This window comes from Vulpes vulpes, chromosome X (assembly GCF_048418805.1).
Source record: "Vulpes vulpes isolate BD-2025 chromosome X, VulVul3, whole genome shotgun sequence".
NCBI lineage: Eukaryota > Metazoa > Chordata > Mammalia > Carnivora > Canidae > Vulpes > Vulpes vulpes.
Window position 1 is genome coordinate 122,463,935 of NC_132796.1, and position 5,116 is coordinate 122,469,050.

At 36.8% G+C, this 5,116-nt stretch overlaps 1 pseudogene; it reads left to right on the forward strand.

Annotated features, from left to right (window-relative positions):
- The first annotated feature begins 3,478 nt into the window (after nucleotides 1–3,478).
- LOC112912241 (dnaJ homolog subfamily B member 6-like) lies at nucleotides 3,479–4,596 on the forward strand (annotated as a pseudogene).
- The last annotated feature ends 520 nt before the right edge of the window (nucleotides 4,597–5,116 follow it).

Consider the following 5,116-nt stretch of genomic DNA (forward strand, 5'->3'; position numbering starts at 1 on the left):
ATCACTTACATACAACATATAGTGGTATCCTTTAACTATTTTTTTGTGATTTAATATTGTTTTGGTGAGTGAACAATCTCTATTTTAAATTTCTTTTAATTTATTAAGACTTATTTTTGTCACATTATATGGTCCTTTGTGGAATGTTTCATGTGTAGTTGAAAATTATGCTGCTTTGGAATGAAGTGTTTTATAAATGTTAATTGAATCATTATTGGTATTTAGTGTTGTTCAGGTCTTTTTTATCCTTACTGATTTTCTGTGTGCTTGTTTTATCAATTACTGAATGAAGTGTATTGACATTTCCAACTCTAATTGTACATTATCTATGTCTCCTCTCATTTATGACAGATTTTGCTTTATGTTTATTCAATATCTGTTTTTAGATGTATGCACAGTTAAAATTGTATCTTCTCCTAGAATTGATTCCTTTATCATCATGTGGTATCCTGTTCATCCTTGATAATATTTTTTTATTGGAGTTCAATTTCCCAACATATAGCATAACACCTAGTGCTCATCCCACCAAGTGTCCCCTCAGTGCCCATCACCCAGTCACCCCAACCACCCCCCCCACCTCCCTTTCCACTATCCCTTGTTCGTTTCCCAGAATTAGGTGTCTCTCATGTTTTGTCACCCTCACTGATATTTCTCACTCATTTTCTCTCCTTTCCCCTTTATTTTCTTTCACATTTTTTTATATTCCCCAAATGAATGAGACCATACAATGTGTGTCCTTCTCCGATTGACTTCTTTCACTCAGCATAATACCCTCCAGTTCCATCCATGTCGAAGCAAATGGTGGGTATTTGTCATTTCTCATGGCTGAGGAATATTCCATTGTATACAGAGACCACATCTTCTTTATCCATCATCTGTCGATGGACACCGAGGCTCCTTCCACAGTTTGGCTATTGTGGACATTGCTGCTGTGAACATCGGGGTGCAGGTGTTCTGCCGTTTCACTGCATCTGTATCTTTGGGGTAAATCCCCAGCAGTGCAATTGCTGGGTCGTAGGGCAGGTCTATTTTTAACTCTTTGAGGAACCTCCACACAGTTTTCCAGAGTGGCTGCACCAGGTCACATTCCCACCAACAGTGCAGGAGGGTTCCCCTTTCTCCACATCCTCTCCAACATGTATTGTTTCCTGTCTTAATTTTCACCATTCTCACTGGGGTGAGGTGGGATCTCATTGTGGTTTTGGTTTGTATTTCTCATCCCTGATAATATGTCTCATTTAGAAATCTACTTTATTTGATATTAAAGTAGCTACTCAATCCTTCTTTTGGATAGAATTTGAATAGTATATTTTTCTCCATCCTATGGCTTAATATTTAAGGTTGTTGACTTGTAGGCACTTACAGTTTCTTATATAGGCACATATAATGGTATTTTACTGTGACAATATTTTAAATTAAAATTTTTAGGTTATTTACATTTAATGGAATAATTAATGTGGCTGATGTAATTCTACTTTTTTACTCTTTGTTTTCAATTTGTTCTATCAATTATTTGTTCCTTTTTGTCTTTTTCCCCCTTCTTTTGTGTTGAGAGGGTTTGTTTGTTTATTTGGTTTGGTTTGGGTTGACAATTTATTTCTTTCATTGGCTTATTAGCTTTACCTCTTAAATTTTTTTAGATCCTTTTCCTTAGAGTTGATAATGTAAATGTTTGACTTATCAGTCTGCCTTCAGATACATTACACTTTCAGGTTCAGGGTAAGAACTTTACTACAAACTTCCATTTTTCTCCTCTCATCATTAGTGTTACTGTTGTCATAGACAATATTTCCAAAATACATTATTATTATTTATAAACAATTAAAATTTATTTTTAACCTATAGAGGTACAATTTATACTTTTTTAAAAAGATTTTACTTATTTATTCATGAGAGACACACACACACAGAGGCAGAGACACAGGCAGATGGAAAAGCAGGCTCCATGAGGGATCCTGATACGGGACTCGATCCCGGGACCCTGGGATCATGCCTTAAGCTGAAGGCAGATGCTCAACTGCTGAGCCACCCAGGTGTCACCAATTTATAATTTTTGATGTACAATTCTTTCAGTTTCCACAAATGCATCACACTGTATAGCCACCACCCTGATCAAGATATCCCTAAAGTTCTTTCATACAAATCCTTTGTAGATAACTCTTATCTGCAGCCCCAGACCCTGGCAACCCGTAGTCTTATTTCTATCTCTTTAGTTAGGAGTTTCATCAATGTTGTATAAATGGAATCATAGGGTGTATAGGCTTTTGAGTCTGGCTTCTTTAATTTGACATAATATATTTGAGATTCATTTATGTTGTTGTATGTTTCAGTAGTTTGTTTCTGTTGTATTCACTTGCAATTTGAAGGACATTTTAATTGTTTTCAATTTTTGGCAATGATGAATAAAGTTGCTCCACATATGCATATGCAGGTATTTATGTAAATATAAGTTTTTATCTTTAATGAGCAAACTTTATAAGAAAATTTCAAACTGTTTTCCCAAATGGCTATACTATTGCTCACCAGGAATGTGTCAGAATTGCAATTGCTCCAAATCAACATCAGCACTTGGCATTGTTACTCAAAAAAGATTTTAGCTACTCTAATAGGTGTGTTAGTCTTGTCTCATTGTTATTTTTATTGTATGCATGTTTTTCTTTAAATTATTGAGCATATTATATTTATCACACTTGTTTAAGGTATTTGTCTGCTGAGTACATTATCTCTTAACATTTTTGTGTCTGTTTCTGTTCTACAATTTTACTCCTGGTATGAGAAACATTTGCATGCCTGATAATTTTTCATTGGTTATTAGGCTATGAAAATTAATATTTTTGAACGTTGGACTTTGTTGTCTTTTTTAAAGAGTATTAAATTTTGTGGCGCCTGGGTGGCTCAGTGGTTGACTGTTGGCCTTTGGCTCAGGGCATGATCCCGGGGTCCTGGGATGGAGTCCCGCATAGGGCTCCCCACAGGGAGCCTGCTTCTCCCTCTGCCTGTGTCTGCCTCTCTCCCTGTGTCTCTCATAAATAAATAAAATCTTTAAAAAGGAGTGTTAAAATTTGACAGACTTTTGTATCATGGTGATTTCTTGGAGATTTCTTTTTTTTAAATTCTGTCAGGGAAAATCTAGGATAGCCTTTTCTTTATGGCTAATTTATGGCTTAATTTAAGGTGTGACCCTTTTTGGCGTTTCTATTAATGTCCAACATTTATCAGAGGTATTTTTACTCTGGCTGGTCACAACTCAGGTAGTTCTCAGTTCTGTGGGGGCTCTTGGTAGTTGTTATTTTATTTGTGTTGTGGGGGTATACATGTGTGGATTAATGTTTAACCAAAGACTTAAGAAGACCCTTATGCAGATTTCTGGAGAGATTTTCCTGACTAATTCTCCCCTCTCCAGTTCTCCATTCTCAAACTCAATTCTCTGTCCTGTCAACTCAGACTAATGTGTTCTGCTTGGTGTTCTCCCAGCACCATGGTCCAAGGCACCAGAAGGTATCTCCAAGCACAAAGTAATCATAGGGCCCACTTTACTTCTTTTCCTTATTTTAGAGGTCACAATCCTTTACTCTTTTTCTCCAATGTCTGAAAACTGACATTATATATGTTTTCTTCACTCTTTTCGTTGTTTATGGTGGGAAGATAATTTCAAATATTAAGGTCTGAGTTTGAATCTCAGACATTTTCTTTTTCCTATACTCATACCTTAGGTGATGCTATCCAATCTTATTGCTTTATATAATATTTATACCTTGACACATTTCCAAAATTAATTTCTTCAGCCTGGACTTCTCTCAAACCCAGATGTATATAGTCAGCTGGCATATACACTTGAATGTTTGATGGACATCTGAAGCTTCACATATTTAAAACTAAAGTCTTCAGAGAAAGGGAAATGTGTGAGGAGCTGCCACCCATCCTGCCAGCTGCCTGTCCTCAGACTCATTCCAACAGATAAAAGTCTTGAGAATAAAGAAGCCTAGAGAACATTCAAACAAGTAGCTGAGGCATATGAAATGCTATTAGATGCTAAAAAAAAATGGGGACCTATGACGAATATGGCAAAGAAGAATAAGTGATGGAGGTGGAGGTGGAATTCATTTGGACAATCTGTTGAGTTTGGCTTCACATTCCATAACCTAGGTGACATCTTCAGGGAATTTTTTGGTGGAAGGTGCCCATTTTCAATTGACTTCTTCAAAGATGCATTTGAGGTTCATTTTTGGGAGTCAAAGAGGCCTCCTGTGGAAGCAGGAGCCAAGGCGCAGGGTCATTCATTTTTCCTTGCTTTCAGTGGATTTCTGTCTCTGGAAAGAGTTTTTTTCTTTTGATACAGAATTTACTTCCTTAGGTCACCAGGTCATAGCCTCACTTCATTCTTTTCCACAGCATTTGGTGGTAGTGGGATGGGCAACTCTAAATCTATATCATCTTCATTAAAATGGTTAATGTCAGAAAAATCACTACAAAGAGAATTATTCACAATGGTGAAGAAAGAGTAGAGGTTGAAGAAAATGGCTAAAGTTCTTAACGATAAATGGTAAGGAGCAGCTGCTACACTTGGGTAACAAGCAACTCAATGCAGGCATGTAACAGAAATGTTACCTCTAACGGGCACCAATGAGGATTAACAGGAACATTTATTTTTTGAAGATTTCAAATGAACTGAACTTTCAGTATAACTGTACCTAATCTAAAGTATTTATACACAGCTCATTGGAGCCCTATTTGTCATAGACTTTTGAGTTTATTGTTGGGACCACATAATAGGACCACTATTTTACACTATTTGGGAGTTGGGGGTTTCTTGTTGTTTTGGTTTTTGTCTTTAAAATTGGGGGATCCCTGGGTGGCTCAGTGGTTTAGCACCTGCCTTCGGCCCAGGGTGTGATCCTGGAGTCCCGGGATGGAGTCCCACATCGGGCTCCCTGCGTGGAACCTGCTTCTCCCTCTGCCTGTGTGTCTGCCTCTCTCTCTGTGTGTCTCCCATGGATAAATAAATAGAATCTTTAAAAAATAAAATAAAATTGTCGTGAACCTCTGTATGTACTTTGCTTTTTTCCTCAAAACTTATTTATTTATTTATTTATTTACTTACTTACTTACTTACTTA